This window comes from Peromyscus californicus, unplaced genomic scaffold (genome assembly GCF_007827085.1).
Source record: "Peromyscus californicus insignis strain IS unplaced genomic scaffold, ASM782708v3 Scaffold_5__1_contigs__length_169319896, whole genome shotgun sequence".
Lineage (NCBI taxonomy): Eukaryota > Metazoa > Chordata > Mammalia > Rodentia > Cricetidae > Peromyscus > Peromyscus californicus.
In genome coordinates this window covers 112033389-112056154 of record NW_026294573.1, presented here as the reverse complement: position 1 = coordinate 112056154, position 22766 = coordinate 112033389, and the positions used below count along the sequence as shown (strand labels likewise).

At 41.5% G+C, this 22766-nt stretch overlaps 1 long non-coding RNA gene across 3 annotated transcripts in view; it reads right to left on the bottom strand.

Moving 5' to 3' along the window:
• Nucleotides 1–2326: 2326 nt before the first annotated feature.
• LOC128097459 (uncharacterized) overlaps nucleotides 2327–22766 on the bottom strand; it is an 80489-nt gene continuing 60049 nt past the window's right edge. For 2 of the 3 annotated variants that reach the window (XR_008213866.1, XR_008213864.1), the window contains 2 exons: nucleotides 20199–21802; nucleotides 2327–3712 (listed from right to left, as the gene is read on the bottom strand). This is a non-coding gene — a long non-coding RNA (uncharacterized LOC128097459). The remainder of the gene's footprint in view (nucleotides 3713–20198; nucleotides 21803–22766) is intronic. The other variant, XR_008213865.1, reaches the window with a different exon arrangement.

Genomic DNA, 22766 nt, shown 5'->3' with positions numbered 1-22766 from the left:
CTCTATTTAGTTACACAGCTAGCTCTCAGCTTCTGTGCAGTTTCTCTGAAATTCAGAGTGATATGTCACGCTACTCCCTACATCTCTCACTTCAAACTCAGCACGTTCTAAATTGACTTCCATCTCTTTGACCCTATTCCATCCTGCTCTGCCAAGCCAATCCCCTTTTCACTGCTGTGATTACAGCATCAGTAACCTCTAGAGATAAGAGCAGGAAAACACTTCCAAGGGAGCAGTGTCATCACAAGCAAGGGGGGAATGGCACCCGCCACCGGCACCAAATCTAAAACACGCTTTTCCACCTAGACCAATCAGACCTCGGGAGTCTGAGCCAGCGGAAGTATCTTCTCAGCAACCTGGAACAGATCGGTCTCCCATCCCTTTACCATCCGTCTGCTGGTCACTGGGACTGCCCCCTCGGCGGCTCTTGTGGTGCCATAATCTTTTTTCCCTGTCCAGGGCCCTCCAGCACCTAGATTCCTTTGGCTTCTTAATAGAAAAAACTCCATATTCTGCCACAAGGAATCAAATGTGACCTCTAACTTCTTCACCTCACAGTAGCATCCACACCCACAGAACACAAAGTCTCAGCACCCTCCTGCCGGTCAAGAATGACTATTACTTAGTAGTGGGTCAAGAGCTGGAAGGCCTGCAACTGAATTCTGACTGAGCTAGCTGAGTATAAACAATCAAGAAGGGATTAGGATCAGGGGAGGAAATCTCTTATGGTTTCCTTCTAGAATTTTTTTACAGTACCAAGAAACAAACTCATGAAAGCCTGTCACTTACGATCAAGGACAAGGCGAAGAAGTAGGGAGAGGGCTCGGTGAGAAGAATGCATGAGAATGTCAATCGGAATGTTGGGCCCCCACATAGAGAGCTGGGGATATGTTGGCACATACCTCTGATCCCAGCACTGAGGAGGCAGAGTCAAGAGGACCCTGGGGTTTGCTGGACAGCTTGTCTAGCCAATCAGTGAGCTCCACACCTGTAGAGATCCAGTGTCAAAAACTAAGGTGGGGAGTGAAAGAGGAAGGAAAAATGATGTCAGCTTCTAGCCTCCATGCATGTGTACACAGATGAACATAAACATGCCTGAGAGAGAGAGAGAGAGAGAGAGAGAGAGAGAGAGAGAGAGAGAGAGAGAAGGAGGAGGAGGAGGAGGAGGAGGAGGAGGGAGTGTGGAAGGGAGAGAAAGAGAAATAAATGGCAGTGAAGCTTCTGGCTTTCAGGGCTGCACTGGACAGTCTTTCATGGATCCTTGGCTCCTTCCATTTCCAATTCTAACAGTCTTAGGATTTCTGTGAGTACAAAGATAATGGCTGGTAGGGGAGGGGGGCTTCCTATAGAACTGCACAGTGCTGTACAAAATGTATTTGCCGCTTTTCTTCCAAATAAATATTCACTCACTGCTATAATTCAAAATCCCTTAGACTGCAGCTCACAGAAGGTCTTTCTTGCAAAGAAGTGAATGCCACATACCTACGGCAATTCAAACATTTCTAATAAAATGATGCTGGGAGGGTACCTTCCACGGAGAACATGGGGATCCACGTGAATTCAGAGGCACTGGACCACAGTTCTTAGCACCAGAGCAGTACTAGTGTTTCTTGGCCGATTTTTTAATACTCTGTCTTTTTAATATTGCATGATTCCCCTTGGAGAAGTCACTCCACAAAAAAAATAAAAATAAAATAAAAAACCCAGACATTTAATAAACATTTGAAGCTAGGAACTAGATGATTTCAAAACTTCTTGCCCAGTAAGTCATTATCAGTTAGTGTGAATAAAATGTTTTATGGAGCCTGATCTATCCACTGCAAGCCTTCATTAAATATATTACTGCTCTTATGGCCCCTTCAGTATAGAAAAAAAAAACAACATGAAAATCTACCATTATCCCCAGAAGCTACTTTGGTTCCCTTTGCTGCCTTATGGTTGCCTGGCACTGGTAGGAAGATGTTGGAGTTGGTTTTCCAAAGCTTACCAGTGTTTACAAAGCTTCTGGCTGGTGCATGGCTAATATGCTGTGAGGAATCAAGCCTTATTTCCATATTCCTCAACTATGGTCTATGGAACATTAGGTTTGTATGATGATCCATGTATTCTGAAAAAGTAAGAAGGACAGGAACCATCACAGGCAGTTCTTCCATGAGCAAATGGATGCTGGGAAATAGTTAAAAACAAAAGTTAGCAGTCTTCTTACTTGAAGAATATTTAGAGCCTTTAATAATTTAAAATACTTTGTAATTCTCTAAGAGGGTGTCAGCATATAATTTGCTTTATGCAGAATACAGTACAAACACACTCATGTTCTGCAAAAATGCAATTTAGAAGAAGTTGTTTTATTTCATGTAGCCAAGTAACCAATGACAACAGGTTCAGTAGTTTCCAGAACAGCACATTTCTCATTCAAAGTTCCAAGCAGGGGAACCTCCTTCCAATAAACAATATCATTACAAGAAGCATGAAACAGAATCATCTGCAAATGATTATGATTTTACAGCAGCCTGGGAATCCATAATTCAATATTTGAAATCATGTTCCTCTTCTTGATGATGGCTATCAGAATTGCCAGAGGAGACTGTCATGTTTTATATGCGTTGCAGTAGGATAACAAATTCTAGTAAAAGGCAAGTGTCTATATTGTCCATGTTTTCCCTCATAATTATAAAAGGAATCACAAAATCAGCAAGCTTATTACATAAAATGTTACAGCAAGAGTGGCCACAGTGACCAAAACTTGGAGTCATCTGTGAGAAGACTCCAGTGTAACTGTGTTGTCAAAGCATGCTGGACGCTGATGGGCCCCTCCTGCTTTCTCTGTGCTTGGCTATACACCAATCACTCAGCTTTCATGAGGCATGGCTTACCAGTGCCTCTAGAGGAAGTCTTTCATGAGAAATGCCTCAAGTGGCAACAGAGTCACTTTATTAATAGGCTGTTATGATGCGTATCCACCCCAGTGCAGCTCAAAATCAGTGACACACTGATGTGAATGAACTACAAAAGACTGATCTCATTCCGTCAGGGTAAGACCAACTATACAGTGTAACACATGTCCCAGTGCCCAGGTTGGATGGGCCAAAGCTGGCCTTCACCTGAGACCACACATTTGCTTACCTCCTTACCTTACCCTGGTCCTATATCCTTACTCTGTTCTTCTTGAGACTATACCAAAAACCTGGGGTTACACTCAAGTACCCATCAGAGACTTTGCTTCTGAGGGACTCAGTCAAAAGTGTGTAGTTTAGAACTTCAGACTTTGAGGGACATCTTTTCTCTTATTTTCAGTATTAGGTAGTTTACAATGACCAGACTCTTCCCAACCTCAGCAACTCTACAGCATGACAGAAACATGCTGGTCCTCGCTGAGTACTTCACCCATGGTTCTAAAACACGTACCCCAGCTGCTGGAAGAAAATGTAGATTATAAAAATGTAAACCAAAATGTAGATTTTCAAAGCCAACCCCAAATCTACTGAGTCAGACTCTCCCGAGGTGAAACTTAAAAATTGTATTTTAGGGTACAAGAGCCTCTGATACACGCTAAAGTTGAAGAATGCCCATCAAGAGACCATGGGCTCACTCGCCATTTCATACCCTGTAGTCACCTGGAAATACTCCGAATGCAAGCTTGCTTGTCTTCTGTAACTTCTGCCTTAAGAAGAAAATGATGCATAAACTTCTGATCAGAAACTTCCAATTCGATCTGTAGGGAGGGGAATAAAAGATGACACCCAAGCAGATTATTGTCTTAGTTAATGACAAATTACTTCAAAATGTAAATTTGCTTCCTTTCTTTAAACTTGAAAAATATGATTTCAGATGCCACTCACTAAATAAATAAGTTGGAGAAGTTATGTTTAATCATCTAAAATCAATCATTTCCAAGTACTAGGGACCAATGGGAAAATCTAAAAATGTTTTCAAAGTACCATACAGAGAAGATTTACAATTGTCATAAACATCTAAATTGCTACATTTACTCATCTCCCAAAACTTTGACTGTTCTTTCTGAGTTATTCATCTAAAAAGTCTCAGATCTCTGAATCCACAATGAAAACAACCACTAAAAGCTGTGGTTTTTTCCTACTTCTGACAAGCATGTGACAGCCACAGCTGAGTGGAAGTACCTCGACCAGCAGGACAATCAAAATTAACCACAGGTGTTGGTTAGTAGCAGGAGATCAAACAGAGCTCCAACAGCAAACCTGCTGTGGACAAGGGACTGTGAGGAGGCCTAAGGGCCTGAGGGTGGAGACAGCTTCCAGGGGCTGACATTTCCTAAGCAGCAGTTGGTGCAAGCCTAGACGGCTTGACCAAGTTTTCTCTTCACCGTTGTTTGTGGGGATTGGTTGGCTTGTTTTGTTATTTTTGACCTAGAGGGTTTTTTATCTTGATGCTATAAGAAGCAGAGGTGGTTCCCACTTCCTCACTAGCTGTCTCTTTTATTTTAAAATATGTCTTTTTTATTTTAAGATTTTTTTAAATTTTTATTGAAAAAATGTTTTTCATACAGTATATTCTGATCATGTGTCCCCTTCCCCAACTCCTCCCAGATCCTCCCCACCTCCCCACCCACTCAACTTCAAGGCCTTTCTTCCTCTCTCTCTCTTTAGAAAATGAACAGGAAGACAAACAAACAAACAAAAACTTAATAAAGTCTCTGTATAGTTGACCATTCTTAATGAACATCTCAGCAGGGGTCCCCAAAATGAACTACCCGCCCAGAAAGGCTTTCCCACACCAGAACTTGTTCCTAATGCTTATTGTGATGCTCAGTTAACAGAAAACCAAAGTGAAGTGCCTTTGCAAATGCCTGACATCCATGAGGCTGCCTGGCAGAGAGGGACCAGCTGGTTCAATATTGTTTTCTCCTGGAAAGTTGGACACAAAGGACTCCATGATGGCATCTCTAAAGACAGCACTCACAGAGGACTGCACCTGCAATTCCAAATATGAACTATCAAGGATGACACAGCAACCACAAAACATTTCAAATGACATATTTGTTCAAGGCAAGACAACTTGACCAATAGTCTCCAAAACATATAGTTTCTAAATGTACAGTGATTCCATTGTGTCATTTTAAAAAGAACTCAAAGTTCTCCGGACACTGTGCTATTAGAGTGTCTCATCTGGGGCAGAACGTTACAAACAAAAGTTTCCAGAAATATCCTGCAGCTTTTACTGGCCCTTCTACAAAATAGATGAATCTACTAGAACACCAAAACTTTCTTCAAAACAAGGTTTCTCTACGTCACAGCCCTGGCTTTCCTGGAACACACTCTGTAGAGCAGGCTGACCTCGAACTGAAAGATCTGCCTGCCTCTGCCTTCCGTGTGCTGGGATTAAAGGTGTGCACCACCACCGCCTGGCATAGAATATCAAAACTTTTGAAACGGATGAACTTAGCAGACACTAGCTTCCACCAACCCAAAAGCTAAGAGTATCAATGGATAATGTCCAGATAGCCTTTCCCAGAGCTTCCCTGCTCTGCTTTAAAACCTGCCCATTCAAATACCCAATCAAGGTATGTGAAAAGTACCTTGATTGATGTCATTTGTTGCGTGGTTTCTATAAAAATGTCCTCCAACTGTCACGGTGTTGCAACATGGAATATAAGGTGGCCTAAATCTATGTTTCCAGGATATGGACACATATGTTTTGGCTCCAGAATAAACTATTTCTCTTTTTTAACTTTAATTTAACCTTTTTAATAATATATTTTGATCATATTGTTTCCTCTCCCCCAGTTCTCCCAGATCCTCCCACCTCCCTACCCATCCAACTTCATATTCTTTCTCTCTCCCAAAATAAATATTAGGAAAAGCAAAATAAATAAACAAAAAATCAAAACAAACAAACAAGAAGAAAATCAATAAGACAAAAAATACCAAAGACAAAAAATTCACACACACACACACACACACACACACACACACACACACACACACACATACACAGACACACACAAAAATAAAAAATAAAAAACCATGGGGATACAGCTCAGGGGTAGAACATTTGACTATTGAATAAGGTATGTCTTATGCCTTTTGTGGCAAAGCTGTGTTCTTATATTGGCACTATAATACCTCTTGGGATTTATTACAGTTACCTGGAGCCACACCTGCAAATCCTTGCCTCTCACTTCTATTTCCTAATCAACTCACATTCAAACAGACATAACAGAAAAGATCCTGTCTGGCACTGTACAGGTTGACTTCCTGTCAGTTTCAGGAAAAGTAGGAGAGACATGAGACTTCAAGCTTATAAACACCTCTCTTTAAGGAGATGTGAAGAAAAGTGGTCAAATGATTTGATGGAATCCAGAGAGGCACCAGGTTCAAATAATCTTGCATAGTTCTCTGAAGAACTAGCCTGGGAAAATCTATACCCTTCTTGTACATAAGGTTCATCAACACGCTATGTAAAGAAAGAAGTAAGTAGAGCACATTTCTTCAAGTGATTTCCTTCTCATCTTCTCGTGTTTAGGAGCAGCACAGCCTGCCAGGTTTGAACTGGCTCTCCCACCTAGCAGCTGCCCTGTGGGGCCTTAGGCAACTCATTTAACTTTTTAATGCCCTTGTTTCTTCAGCTGTACACAAGTGATAATGAGAACCTCCCAGGGATCGGGTCCGTCAACCAACATTAAAATGTGCCTTTGCCTACATAAGCAGTACATGCACAGAGATATTACTACAGCAAACAAAATAGCTTTGATATTCTTAGAGCTAGAAAATGAGTCCTGGCAACCAGTTTCTCTTCGTGACTTAGAACAGAGAAAATAAAGGAAAATAAAGCTAGTTATGAGACTCGATGCAGAAGTCCCCGGCTCCCAATGCACTTCCCCTCAGCTGCTCAGTCACACCATAAATGTGACCTACTACATGACCAGAAAAGTATGTCTGGCTGACAGCCTTTGGATTTCACTTTATTCACATTAATAAATAAGTGACTGATTCTGGGGAAATTGGGGTCCCTTCTTGAGGTTCCTCCTCTCATTGATGAAAGAATTTAAGAACAGACCCAAACAGAAGCTCAAGACAATTTTACTACAATTCAAATGAAAAGCATCCCAATGGCTGCCCAGAGGAGGAGAAGGGAGAAAGAAAAAAGCCTTAGCATTTGAATTATGAGCATGTAGGTTCACCATGTGACTGCACACAGCCGCATGCCAGGAAGAAGGGTACTACAGAGAAAGAAATAAGGCAGCTTGAAGTATCAGACAAAGAAAAACCGAACAAAAGACAAATGTGAGTCCTGATCAGCTTCTCAAGAGATGGGGAGTGGGGGTGGGGGGTGGAGGAAGCATAGGTAGGCAGTGCAGCTGAGCCCCTGGAGTCATGAGGTCTACATAAGAGGATGAGAACTCTGGGAAAGAAAAGCACAGTATCTCATTAAAGGAAAACTCATTCCCCCTATCTCTTTAGCATAGCTTCCTAGGACTGATCCCTTGGCTGGGAAATTGACCAGTCCAGCTAAAATGTTAGGCCTCTACCCAGGCCGGGCAAGAAGAATAGGATAGGCCTTGATTACTACTCCACTAACATGTTCCCCCTCTGAAGTGGTAACCCTAAAACCACTGAGGAACCAGTCCAGCCACCAGAGCCCCCAAACACTTCTCGAATCTCTGGCCTCTGGCGAGGATGAGGTTGCCCAGATTTTTGGGGGGCGGGGTGGGGGGGGGGTATTTTACCTAAACCGCACAGCTAATTTCTACCTCCCATTCCTATCAGCTGCTGGCAGGACACTGGAGGCACTAATTTGAGACTGGAATATGGGGACTCCTGGAAGAACTCGCTTAAAAGTAGAAAAGACCATCTGAAGAGCCTAGCAAGAGGAAGAAACTACGAAGTTAAAAACCAACTTCATCTGCCACCCGCCAGTCAAAATGCCTTCAGGGAATCATTGAAAAGAAGGATTTAAAAGAAATAGCCAGGGTCATTCTGGTTCCCGTATGTCATGTAGGTTCTTTGCTTATGTCAAGTGGAAGCATTTAGACTTTGTTAGGAGAGGAGGCAGTGATTATGACTTAAAGATGATTTGTTTGTGTAAATACCAATTTAGTATTCAATACCAAGACTAGCAAAGAGCATTATGAAAGCACAAGCAGATGTAACTCCAATTATAATAGAACTGATGGCCTTGGAAACCCCAATGTAGAGTTTTCCATATTTTAAGTGTGAAAGTTGAAATTGCTTTAAATTGGGCATCCTGTAGCTGCCTCTTGAAGGATGGCTCTGTGTCCAGTTTTCAGGAGTGATTACTTAACTTGCTTATAGTTAATGTCAACATCAAACTTATAAATCATCTCTATTGCAGAACCATGAACTTTAAAGGGTCTAGAGAGGGTGGGAGGGATGACTGCCTCAAGCAGGCAGACAAAAGTTTAGTTTCTAGGCTCAGACAACCATTCCAGGAAGGTCGCCATAATCATTTACCCTGCACATATAGACTCTGCTGTGAAAAATCTCTTCATTTGAGATTTAAATCGTCTCTGTGTTTCAGAGAGACAGAAAATGCATTAAAATTTAATGCAAAAGAGCCAAGATCCTCAAATGTGTGATACTGAACCACACCTGTATGTAAACACCAGGCAGTGGATACTGAGTCTTCTGGACTTCTGTGATTAAGGATCTCCCCCAAAACAAGGGAAAGGGCTGCTGGGTTCAGGGCCCTGCTGACAGAGGATGAGGTCAGGGTAAAGAAGATAGGTCCCTGCTAAGATGATTAGAGGCCGTGAGAAGAAAGCAAACACTTTCCAGAGCAGCTGGAAGGCAATTACCAAGGCTGAGAATGACGAGAATTTGGAATATTGTTTATAAAAATCAAACAAGAAATACCTCTGGAGCACAAGTCTTTTCAAATCAACATGTTTTGTTTCTCTTCGGAAACCAAACATCTCAGAATCTCAAAACCAACAACCCAGACTTAATCTGCAGTCACGCTCACACAGGTGCACACAATGTGCAGACAAGGAAATTGCCTCCTTTTTTTTCCCCCTATGAGGAAAAAGAGCAAAAGAACCCAAATGCCCACCAATAGGAAGCTAGTTAAAGTGTTACTCATTCACTACAGCAAAATACTGCACAATGATGAGAGAGAGGAGTAGCCATACACTGACAGTGAGCCCGGGACCACAGACTGTACCTCTCCACAATGAAGGAACGGCTGGCCTTTCATGCAGACTCAGGCTCCACCTGAGAGCATGGCTTACTGCATTTCAGCTCCCACTCCCCTTGGCTCGGTGCCTTGCCCACAGGCAAGATTATTCCAGGAGAAAGGGAGGTGGGTGTGCTTTGATACGATATGTGCTTTTCAGAGAACATACACATAACTGCTGAATATATAATTTATGCATAAAATATTTCAGAAAAATAAAAGCTCAGGAAGCTGTTAATAAGGTTGCCTCTAGAGAAAACAGGGTGCAGGTTGGAAAATGAGTTTTCATTGCGTGCTTTCTTATGTTTTTTGCTTCCTAATTTATTTGTTCCGAAACTGGGTCTCACATAGCCCAGGGTGGCCTCAAAATACCTTATGAAGCCAAGGATGACGTTGAATTTCTGATCCTCTTGCCTCCACCTCACCTGAGTCTTAGGATTGTTTTTAATCATGTGCATATAACTTTCTCAATTGAGAAATAGAAAATGGTTCCTTCCTTTTTCAACAGCATGCTGAGAGGCTTTGGAGACAAAGGCTATGACTCCTGCTGCGGTACAGTCTGTCTTCCCACTCACCCACACCTCCCAGCAGCAGACATGGCGTGTCCTGGCCCTGTTCTGACCCACACTTTAGCCGTGTAAAGTGCAGATCTTTAAAGTGTAGTTTTGAACTGGGCCGTGCTTTGCTTTTGTATGTTTTGCAGGAATACTGAAAGCCCTCCACATTCTTTTCACTGGGCTCTCACTGGGGTCAGTTCTCACTCTGGTCCAAGACAAGCATGAGCTCTTTTTCACTTCTGCCAGCCATAGTGGGAAAACCATCACACACTATAACACAGTGCACAGCAGTGGCTGGGAATTCCTGCAACGATCAGTTCTAGGTACAGTTTGCTCTGCTTGGGGTATTGTGTATCCGGGGACAGGGGAAACCACTCAAGGGTATTGATCGACAAAAGCTATGGTTCCAAGCCCCAACTAAGAACTGCCCTTCATCTGGACCATTCAGACTAGCACCATGCCAACTCCATACATGCTCTAATCTAGTAGCAGACTAGCACCAGGCGAACTCCATATGTGCTCTAATCTCTGTTTTCTCATCTAAAATTAGTCATAGTGATGATAATGATAATGGTGATGATCATAGTGCTTCCTTTAGAGGGCCCATGTGATAGTTTAGCGAGATAAGGCTCGTGCCTCATTCTTTATAGACTATGCCAGTGTCCATTTTACACAGCAGTCATTACCTCCTAATAGAGACTTTCTGTAGCTTCTGTCTGACACCAAGGAGGTATCTGGAGACATGAGACTGAAAGAATTACAATGAAAGGTAACAATTAATCTATTATCTGAATAATTAGTATATACTCACCAAATGTCAGCTCGCCTAGACCATAACAATAGCTTCAATACTATTTGCAGTATTTGAGGCTCTAGTAAAGTGCACTGAAATACAGCAGTATGTCCTTTATGTTTGCTGAATATAAAGAGAGCTTTGTTTTGTTTTGTTTCTTGTTGTTTTAGGTCTTTTGTGTTGTTGTGGCTGTTGTTTGGTTGGTTTCATAAGCAAGATCTCACTATATAGTCCTGGCTAGCCTGGAACTCACAGAGATCTGCTTCCTTTGTCTCCCAAGTACTGAGGTAAAAGGCATGTGCTGCCAAGTCCAGCCCTGGAAGGTGATTTTTTTATTAATTAGAATTAAAGCGTGGCAGTGTACTAAAAATTACACATACACACAAAAATCATCATTTCCAATCCTACTTCAGAACACCGCTGATACTGTAGTAGCCTGTTTCCTTTTGGTCTTTTTCTATATACATTAAGTAGTTGAAGTCACATGAAATACATAATTGTCTGGCCCCTTTCCTCCTTAGCATTTTAGCATAAGCACATTCCTAAAACTAAAAACTCTATAAGTATCTCCACTTACATCTATTATTAATATCCCATTATGTTCATCCACTTCTTTAACAAGTATTTATTGAGAGCTGAATAGATATTAGGCACCATCCTCATGTTGGAGCTAACATAGTGAACATAATAGACCAGTTTCTATCCTCTTAATGTTTCTATGCAGTGCTAAGGGCTGCAGACTAGACAGGACTGAGGAAGAAAGCAGAAATAGAAAAGTGGAGACAGAGCCTATGGTTATGGAATAGTCTTTTTTTTTTTTTTTTTTTTTTTGGTTTTTCGAGACAGGGTTTCTCTGTGTAGTTTTGCGCCTTTCCTGGAACTCGCTTTGGAGACTGGACTGGCCTCGAACTCACAGAGATCCGCCTGCCTCTGCCTCCCGAGTGCTGGGATTAAAGGCGTGAGCCACCACCGCCCGGCGGAATAGTCTTTTTGTATGCTGTGAAGACATGGTGCTCTCATTGGTTTAATAAACAGCTAATGGCCAATACTAGGTAGAAAGAGGCTAAGAGGGACTTGAGGACAGGGAGAAAAAGAGTGTGAGGAGGAAGGAGGGAGAAGTCACCAGCCAGACACAGATGGAGCAGGATGTGTAGAAAATGAGGCAACAAACAAACCATGAGCCATGTAACAGCATGCAAATTAATAGAAATGGGTTAATTTAAGTTATAAGAGCTAGTTTGTAACAAGCCTAAGCTACCAGCTGAGCATTTATAATTAATACTAAGTCTCTGTGGGGTTATTTGGAAACTGGCTGGTGAGACAAAAAGGTCTGCCTATAAATGGTACCCAACATCCAGAGCCATGTATATTCACATAAAGTCTGAGAAATATTTTTTTTAAAGTTCAAACACAGAATCAAATGCCACTTCCTGGTGACCTCTTCTATTGGGTAGGCTCAGTGCTAGTAGCAAACAGAGGCATGGCTCTTTTAAGAGGCCCTACTACCAAGCACATACATGGAGTTTATGAGCAGTGGACAGCATGCTACTTGAGGGCATGAGACTAGGTAGAAACACCTACAGCATCGTGGAACTGAAAACTTCCCAGAGGTGGGGCAGTAAACATGGCTTCCACTGATACCTCCACCATAAGGCTAGGCTCTCAGGGAACTGAGTGAGAAGAAGCCAGTCACCAACATGCCATAAGCTAAGCTTCATGGAGGTTTAAGATTTTGCTCATGCAGACAGAAAATATTACAGATATGCAATAAAGACAAATCCAGATGGAAAAAAACCCTCTAAACAGGTTACAATGTGTTTAAAAATGTACATAGTCTTGAAAAGAAAGAGAACAAGTATAGACAGTCATAGACAAAAAATAGTTTAAAAATAATGAAGTCTTTAAAGAGAGAAGTAAAATAATAAAAAAAGAGTAAGCCACATAGAGATGGGAAATATACAGGGAGTCTGAATTCTATATGTCATTGTGTTTGTGTTGTCTTTAAATTTTTTGATTGCTGATGAATGAACAATAGCTACTGAGAGACATTGGATTATAGAAACTGCTAAATTAAACCAACCTATATATTTTAAAAATATCTTGACTTCAAAATGGAAGTCAAATGGTATGTTGCTTTGGAGAAGAGGTTATGCTTTTGTTCTCACAGAAAACAAAAGGCTATGAATTTGTTCCAGGTTGAAGAAGATCAGGTTTGATTGAGGAAGATCACCTAAAAATGCTGGCTACAGACATAAAGAAATAAACCTAGAAAAACTAGTGGACATGTAACATATATTTTACCTACTCAAACATAAAACAAAAAACCATCTTTGGCTAACTGTGTACAACACACAGTCTATACTTGTATTGATACAGATATTATGTTGCCTTTGCAAGTTTATGTATTTTCAGAGCAAGGGACCAGACACCAATAAAAACAAATGGCCCAGGTGATCCAACATCTCAGAGCACCTCTGTTGCAGTATCCTCAGAGTTCTACATCCATAACAGCTTCAAGGCTGCTGGCTGAGATGGTCCAGCCTCACAGACTACTCTAGCCAGGACTTGACCATTATCCTAACTTCTCAGGGTCCCCAAAAGATGCCAGCACCCCCAGACAACAGGAAACAGTCTAGAAAAAACATCACCCACATTCCCAAAAATGGGTTATGGATGTTTGTCATCATTTAAGTGGGGGTTGGTTACAAGTTGTTATTGGTCATGGTCAGGGAAAAAGCTAAACAAAGAAGCTAAATTCAAAGATCTCTGTCCAAAGTAAAAAGGGGGATATAATATAGAAAATATGAGATAAAAGGGTAGATTATGTACTTTAATCCAAAAAGCAACTATTAATCTCAAAAGATTTTACATTGGTATGGATTTTGGTCTATTGATACAAATTTAAAGTTATTTTTGTTATATTGTATGTATGTTTCTACTCTTGTTTAGGGTATTGTTCTTATGCAGCTCATTTAAAAATGTAATGTATAATTAAGAAATGCAGATTAGTAGTTAGTCATCTATAATAATCAAATTTGTAGTCATATTAGTTATGTTTTTGAGGCTAAACATATATTTAGATAGATAGATGATCTTCAAACACTTCAAAAACCTACAGAATATGGCATTTAAGATGTTTAATAACCTGAGACACATCTGCTCCTGGCAGCAACAATTTACTTAAAAAAAATGATAGGCATCAAAAAAACCTCCATATGGAGTTTGCTTTCTTTATGGCAAAAGCTCGTCATTTGGGCAAAGAAACTGCCCTTGCCTCAATTGCTGACAATATACTGTCCAAACTGCACCAGCAGAATGCAAAAGAAAGCAACTACCAAACTTTGCCAAGACAAGGTAGGACAGTCCTTCAAAATTCCCTGCTTCTCAAAAATGTCTGTCAGATATACTAGGCCTGTAGGCCAAAGCTGGATGCCAATGTTACGGGAAGAACTTTGGATGACTGTCCAGGCAGCCATATGTGTCTGTTGTTAGGTAATATTACATCCTTCTGGGTTCTTTGATGGAGTTAAAGACTCAATAGTTAGACTTATAGTTTTCTTTAGTTATGATTAAAAAGTAAATTAGGTATAAAACTTTAAATTCACAAAGATAAGATAGATTTTTAATAGAGTATTTTCTCTAAATTTGCCAAATACAAATGGGCTGAATGTTGTAACTGTAATTTTTTACTTGATAACTGTTTTTGTTGTATATAGTTTTACTATGTTAAAGTTAAAACTTGCCTTTTTAATTAGAAAGGGGAAAATATTATGGGATAGTCTTTTTGTATGCTGTGAAGATGTGTTGCTCTCATTGGTTTAATAAAATGCTAATGGCCAATACTAGGTAGGAAAAGGTTGGGTGGGACTTGCAAACAGGGAAAAAGAGAGCATGGGGAGGAAGAAGGGTGAAGTCACTAGCCAGCCAGACACAGATGGAGCAGGATGTGCAGAAAATGAGGCAACAAACAATGACCCATGTAACAGCATGTAAATTAATAGAAATGGGTTAATTTAAGTTGTAAGAGCTAGTTAGTAACAAGCCTAAGTTATGAGCATTTATAATTAATAATAAGTCTCTGTGTAGTTACTTGGGAGCTGGCTGGTGGGACAGAAAGTTTCACCAACAGCCTATAGACAATAATTTGAAGAAATTAGCTACAAGCAGCTGGAGGGAAAGGACAGGGCAACATTGAGCCCCACTTTAATCTCACGGTGTCAGTATGACAATGCAAATATGCATTTAAATAAATTCCTGAACATTTGCTCATATTTCACTGACTTTTTAAATGAAAATTGCTCATACAACTTAAATGGTTTTAAGAAATCTATTTTGATTTCATATAGTAGCCACAATAACTTCATGATTGATAAGAAGGCATAAAAAGAGTTGAATGAATTAAGAACTATGACCATTGGTACTAAGTCTTGGTACCAGATTCTCCTTCATTTATTCTGTTATCACCTCTCAGTAAACATCCATCCCACTTTAGGGAATGTATGACAGAAAATGTCTCCAACCGTGTACATTGACTAGCTTGTTTGTAAGGTAGGAGAGAGGCTGAGTATTGTTCTTTATTGTTTCTATTAGAAACACTCATGGTATGATTCCTACCTACACACTCTCTTTTGAGAATCGGTCTAACCACGGTCCTGCTATATTGGTAAAAGGCCATTCTAACACACATGCACACACACTTATACACACACACACACACACACACACACACACACACACACACACACCTCATGAATGAACCCAGGGCAGGCCCTCTGGAAGCAGCAGTGACCCCTGAACCCACACTGTCCGAATTGAGTGTCATATTCCTCTTTCTCCTAACAATTAAACGGCAAGGACAAATAGCACTAAGGGTGGAGACTGAGGTAGGCTCCGAGAGTCCTTAGTCAGGAGAAGCCTTGGTAAGCTAGAATCCAAAGTATAAACTCTGACACAGTTAAGCTGCCAGAATCAAGAAAGGAGCACTGTGTCATTCACAAAGTTGAACCATGGTGAGACTCATGGATTGCCACTTTAACTGGCCATGGGGCCTGGTCAATGAGACAGACTAAAGTCTTATGCAACAGCCAACTTTATTCAGAGCACCAGATGATTTATACTCCGAAAGTTAAGAAGAATCACATGAGTAAAGTGTGCAATCACAAGGAAACATGTTTTTCCACAGAGGCATATAAACAAATAACAATAGCCAGTTGTCATGAATAATCCTAAGTAAACTCCTAACCCCTACACCTGGGAGGAGCATGAAAATACATTCCAAGAACAATTCTGCTGTTTTGAAGAAAAGGAGATGTTGCAGAATATTCTTTTAAGGTGTGTTACTTTTGTTTATGTTGCATTTGTTTAATTCTGTGAAGCTGTGTTGCTTTGCCTGTGTAAAACACCTGATGGTCTAATAAAAAGGTGAACGGCCAATGATGAGGCAGGACAAAGGATAGGCAGGGCTGGCAGGCAGAGGGGATTAATAGAAGGAGAAATCTGAAAGAAGGGAGAAAGAAGTAGCCAGAGAAGGAGGAGGACTCCAGGGCTAGCCACCCAGCTACTCAGCAAGCCAGAGAGTAAGAGTAAGATTTACAGAAGTAAGAGAACGGGAAAAGCCCAGAGGCAAAAGGTAGATGGGATAAGTTAAGTTAAGGAAAACTAGCAAGAAACAAACCAAACTAAGGCCAGACATTTATAATTAAGAATAGACCTCCATGTGTGATTTATTTGGGAGCTGGGTGGTGGGCCCCCCAAAGAGAAAAAGAGCAAAAACAAACACCACCACTGAGGTCACAAGATTTGTCTTATTTTCTTGAAGTTTTCTCACAAACACTAGAATTTCCCTTGCATGTTCCAACACTCATATTCTGAGAAAGCCCCCTGACTGAGACAACCAAAATGTCTACTTAAATGGTGCTCCTTAACTCTCAAATAACTCAAAAAATGAGTATAAGCAAAATTCATTTCTGTATGTCCCCAAAACATGAACAGAGCAGGGACCCTGGCCGAAAGTACACAACTGAGGTGGCTTTCACCCTAATGTATCTGCCACTCCGGTAGGCTATAAACTTCTGTGTAGAGGACCTCTCAGAGCTACAGGGCCCACTTAAGATGGGAAATCCAAATGAGGTCCCCACTCACACCATGTTGAGACTCCAAAGGGTTCAGCCTCCACAGTACAAGTGACTGAGAACTGGCCCTAGCTCTATAGAAGGGGGCAGCAAGAACTCCTCTCTCTGTAGATCCTCACAGGGCCTGCAGTCCAAGTGCTCCCTGTGAGGTCTGCTGGATGCCCAACACTGGATCTAACACATATGCTAGAGATGTGACTGGGATAGAGAATTTGCATATCATACTCGGGGGCCTGAATGTGATCCCAAAAATTCCTAGAGTGTTTCATGATCATTGTTCTGGCTTCAAACTAGATCTTGACAAATTCCTACAGAGAATTTTTTTATTTAAAAATCAGGTCTCAAGTGAAAATGATAAAACTCTAGAAACAACATGAATTTAAAAAAGTTACACCAGGCAGTGGTGGGGCGATGGTGGCACACACCTTTAATCTCAGCATTCTGCAAAGCAAGCTCCAGGTCAGGCTCCAAAGCTACAGAGAAACCCTGTCTTGAAAAATTAAAAAAAAAAAAAAATCACATGCTCTGGAAAGAGTTACCTTGATCTACAGCCCCCACCCTTGGACAGCCATGAGATTTGTTTGCATGCTTTGCAAATAAAGCCTTCCTTTACTTTAGTTTATTTAGGTCTTTTTTTTTTCTTTCCTAGTGTTCTACTTCTTTACAAACTGCCTTACTCTGCCTATTGTCCTCAGTAGGCATCTGAGCCTCAGGCTGTAGCCCCATTTTTCCATCATCGCCAGTGATCTGTGCATCTCTTCGCTATCCATTTGAATGACAGACTGGATGAACAAGAGGAGCTTACTATGGTCAAGTGGGACTGGATTGCAGGAGAAATGTATTAGAGAATAGATGTGGGGAATCTGAATTATGCTTATCAAACTCAATTCAGATGACTGTAAATGCCTGGGAATCAAAGAAAATGAAACCAAAGGATCAAAGGAATGGCCACCTAACTTCCCACAAAGGTCAAACTCACACACAAAAAAAAACTAGTCTTATCATTTTAGACACAATGAGAAATAATTCACAGTTGAAAGTCTGGTCGATGCAGATAAATCTGTCACATAAAGGTGAATGCAGTGACTGTTAGCCACTTTAAACAATGTTGCCTGGCACTGTCACAGAAGACAGAAGATGATGCTGTAAGCCAGCTCTGCTCTGGCAGGAACGATGCCACTGTTCCAAATCCCTAGGCCTGTGGCTTCAGTTCTCCAGAGAACGGGACTCCGCGTTGGCCGACTGCCAGTTGCTGCTAGGGCTCTGTTTTCTTCGCTGTCTCACCCAGGCTTTCCCTTGTTATCCTGAAAAACAAGCAAACCGCCCGGTACCGCCCGGCTGTTGACAAGACGGTGGCGGCTAGACATCAGGTGACAGGCAGGAGGTCTCCAGGCCCAGAACTCCTGGTGTTCCTCTGGGGCTGAATGGACAGTGGTGGTTCCCACAGTCCATCCCAGGGAAAGAAGATGTGTTCAGAAGCTAAAGTCTGTGAGTTCTTAGCTGCTTTCTTCACTCTGTGAGAAGTGTTCTGAGATCAGCTGGACTTCTATCTGGAAACCCAGTTGTGTGGCCCTTCCCTTCTTTCCGCAGTGAACAAACCACCCCACAGTTATTTTCTGCTGGAATCGAGTACACAGTGATATTCAAAAACAATTTGTCATCGGGACTTCAGGAAGTGAGACGAGTGCTCAACGTCTTCCTTTCCTAGTTTGTAAAATCGTTTTCAGTCTTAGACTCAGTCAGAACGTCAGGACCAGCAGCGTGACTCTGCAGAACAGCGGTTTGGGAGCCCATCTGCTGCAGATGAGCAGGACTGACCGCTCGGTGCCTCAGAATCCCTGGTTGGAAGGTCCAAAGGAGTTATTCAGGGTTTCAACTGATGCCTCAGCAGAAGCCTGCTTGTTTTCTCGCTTCAACTTGCTACCTTTAAAAGGTTTATTTTTAAAAACATCGCTTGGCATTAACCATAGTAACTTCTGATTCTGGCAGTTAGCCCATAAATTTTATATCACCAGGCACTTTCTCAGCATCTATATGTTTAAAGCATTATGCCTCTCTACCTAGGCCAAAAGTCTGTATTTTTTTTTAATTTTTTGAGTTCTTTTAGTTTAATGGAAGTCCTCCTATTTGATCTTTTATGAAAAAATATACTTAACATCTTGGTTCATTACTAAGAATCTCTGACCACAAAACAAAGTGTGATCCTTCTATTATCAACAACACCCTTACCAAGACCCTACTACCTAGAGAGGACTGCCTTTAGAAAAAACAATACAATAAGCTGCTGCTTCAGGGTGTTGAAGCCTGGGAGAGAAGTCAAAAGATCCCAGAGGACAGGCGAGTCTGAACACAGGGAGCACATAGGGACTCTTAGTTCAACTATCACAGTGCTTCTAAGAACCTATGCGTGCATGTGCAAGAGCTCACAAAACTAAACCAACAAATGTAAATATCTGATATGCAGGATATCTGATATGACACCCCTGTGAAAGAATCATTCGACACCCCCAAAGGGTCACCCAAAGGTTGAAAACCACTAGAGTCTAGAGCAATGGTTATCAATCTGTCAGTTGTGACCCCTTTGGGGTCAAATGACCCTGTCACAGAGGTTGTCTAAGACAATCTGCATATTATTTACACTACAATTCATAACAGTAGCAAAATTACAGTTATGAAGTAGCAAAAAAATAATTTTACGGTTGGGGGGTCACCACAGCATGAAGAACTGTATTAAAGGGTCGCAGCATTGGGAAGATTGAGAACCGCTGGTCTAGAACTTAAAGAATGAACCTCTGTATATATAGATATATAGAAAGAGGAGTTACTGAAGTGACTACAGGCTACAGTCCAGCTAATCCAACAATGGCTGATTGTGAACAGAAAAGTCCAAGAATCCAGTGGTTGCTCAGTCTAGAAAGCCGGTCTTTAGTATAAGCTAAAATCCCAGAGAAGTAGGCTTTAATGCCAGTGAAGGAATGGACTTGCCACTGAGGCAAGGACAAGCAGGCAAAGAGCAAAAGCTTCCTTTCTCTGTGTCATTATATCGGCATTCCAGCAGAAGGTGTGGCTAGATCAAAAGTATGTGTTTTCCTACTTCAAAAGGTCAGGACTACCCACTTCAAACCAAGCCAAAAAATAATAATAATGAATAAATAAATAAATAAATAAATAAAGCTCCCACAGATGTGTCCACCATTTCTCAACTGTACTTCATTCTGTTGGTTTTGTGCAGCGCTGTTTACCCTGCAAGAAAAGCCACGAGGCACAACAAAACCCACTATGAGAGTTTATTAGAAGAGGGGGACAGGAGAAGGTGTGCTCAGGCCTGTTTTAGAGACATGTGCAGAGAGACAGGAAGACGGAGAAGGGGAAGAAGATGGGGGGAGGAGTCTATGACCCGCTTTTTATGGATTCCCTCACACATGTGTGTATGCGCTCACATAGCTACACCACGCATGCACATAGATTGCATGATCACACTGCACACAAATTATGCGACCACGCAGCACATGGATTACATAGGACATAAGGGATGACTAAGCCTCTTACTTGGCTACTGGACTGTGCATGTGTGGTCATGTAGCAACACATTCCAGATGTAGTCAAGTTGACAAGCAAGAATAGCCATCACACCCTGCAAAATCAAAAATCAAATCACATTTCTCCAACATACAATGGCACAGAATATACATTACCATTCCAAATGGGAGGAACTGGGGTACAGTAAAGATATACTGGACAAAAGCCAGGAATGAAACCCAGCAGGGCAAACTCCAAATGTAGATGTAGATGGCTCCGCCCTCCCAGCTTTGCTACACACAACACCTCTCTTTCAGGGTAATTCCATTCCCTGTGTGTAGCTTCCCTTTGCAGATATCCCACAGCTCTGGTACCTCTAAAATGAGGTCTCCAATGCAATCCAGGCTTCACTTTTATAGCTGTACACAATGGCCTCTCAGGGCCTCCATGCAGGAAATCCCCTGCCACATGCCTGGCCTCAGTGACTCTCCTTAATCATGAAGGAAGAATTCACAGCCCTTTATTCAGGTACCTTCATGACCTTAAAGCCAGAACCACATAGACAACATGCCAAGTTCAGCTGCCTGCTTGGGTGGAGCCTGACCCCTTGAATCACAATCACAGCAGCTGCCATTTGTTATTGCTTTTGAGGCGCAGACAATCCTTTAGTATTTTCCTGTTACAAGTTTATAGGCTTAGCTGGGTGAGGTCTTGCCCTTAGAGCTTCCCTCCTTTTATTCCAATTTGGATCAGGACTCTCCTTTCTCTCCTTAGCTCTATCAGCACAAGCCTTGGCTGCAACCTTAAATTTCCTGGTGCCATTTTTCTCTTTGAAGTGTACCTTTTTTTTATTTCTTTTTATCACAGTTGATCTGCAAAAGAATGATCACTAATAACCACACAACATAGTCAATATTAGGCTGCCTTAAAAATCTCCTCTGTCAAAGAAATTAGTTCATTAATTTTCAATTTCGCCTTCAGAAAATTCTTTGAACAAGGGCAGAAGGTAGGCACATCCTTGGCCAAATAATGGTCTCTAGCCTAATTACTAATGTTGTGTCTCTCTGAAACATCTGGAGCTGGTATTCCACAGTCCATGTTACTCTCAGAACTACTGTCTTCCAAGTTCCTGCTAGGACAGTCAATTAAGTTCTTCTTACAGCATTCAACTACTTTAGTCCAAAGTGAGAAGGCCAGGCAAATACCATGACAGGCTCCTAAAAACTCAGTTAAGAACAAGGCCTCAGCCAATCCCCCTTCCTCCCTACAGGTAATAACCAAATAAGGACAAAGCCTAGGACTTGTCCAGACTTGCCTAAGAATGGGAAAAACAACGTGGATAGAAGAGCCTGTGAGCTTTTCTTGGGGCTTGCCATTTTCACCTTTGTGTTGGATGTGCAGCCCCAGCACACTGGTGTCTTTACTCTCGAGATAGGAAACACTCTTGCTGATTGCATCGTGTCTGGTGGTCTTTTATGGGACTTCTCGAGGACCCTAACACAAAATTCTAAAGGCCTCCATATTCTCCCAAATAGCAACGTGGTCAGATTCTCAGCAAAGGCCCACTTCCTGGTCGCAACTTCTGTGTTTGTTACCTTTCTACTGCTGTAAAGAGACACCATGACCAAGGCAACCTGTAAAAGAAAGCAGTTCATTGAGCTTAAGGTTTTAGAGGGGTAGAGGCTGTGATGGCACGGCAGCAGGAACAGCTGGGAGCTCACATCTTGATCCACAAGCAGGAGGCAGGGAGAGCACAATAGGAATGGCGGGAGTCTTTGGAAACCTCAAGCCCACCCCAGTGACACACCTCCTCCAACAAAGTCACACCCCCTAATCCTTGGCAAATACTTCTGCCAGCTGGGGTCCTATATTTAAACAATGAGCCTATGAGGGCCATTCTCATCAGACCTCACATATTCCATACTTCTTCTGCTCACACATGGGCAAGTCAGTGAAAAGCATACGGACTCTCTCCTTTGCTGCTGTCAACAAGTCCTAGCCATGTCAGTTCCATCCCATGTGGGTACCCTGAAATCAACCACACTCCCCAATCGTAATGAAAGCTGAGCCACTCTCCTTTCCCTATTCGCTCAAGACATTTTTGGAGTCAGCTTTGGAGCCTGGCTTGATTTCCACACCTAACATGAAGCCTTCAGTTTTTACAGTGAGTGCCTGCCATCACCTGTTTCCACAGCCAAAACAACTTTGAATGGAAACTAAATAATGAGTGGTAGGTACATTTAATCTGTTTTTGAAGCCACATAAGACATGGATATATTTAAATACAAAAAGAAAGAAAAAGGACATTTCAGGAATGGAATTTTTATGTAAATGTGCAAATTTGAGTTTATAGAACTCTATAATCAATATGTCAAATCTGCATAGATGAGCCACAGGGTGGTTAGAAGGTTGAGCTGGCAGGTAGGGCTAATCAAGCATATCACAAACATAAAGTGTTTCTTTCATACTTTTTAAAAGTTATTTTAGTTGGGAAGTAACATAATTAATAAGGATTTTTAAGATCAATTATCGAATTGTAAAATGTAGAGTGAACTGAAAGCATGGACCATTACACAGATTGCTAAAGAAAGGAATAAA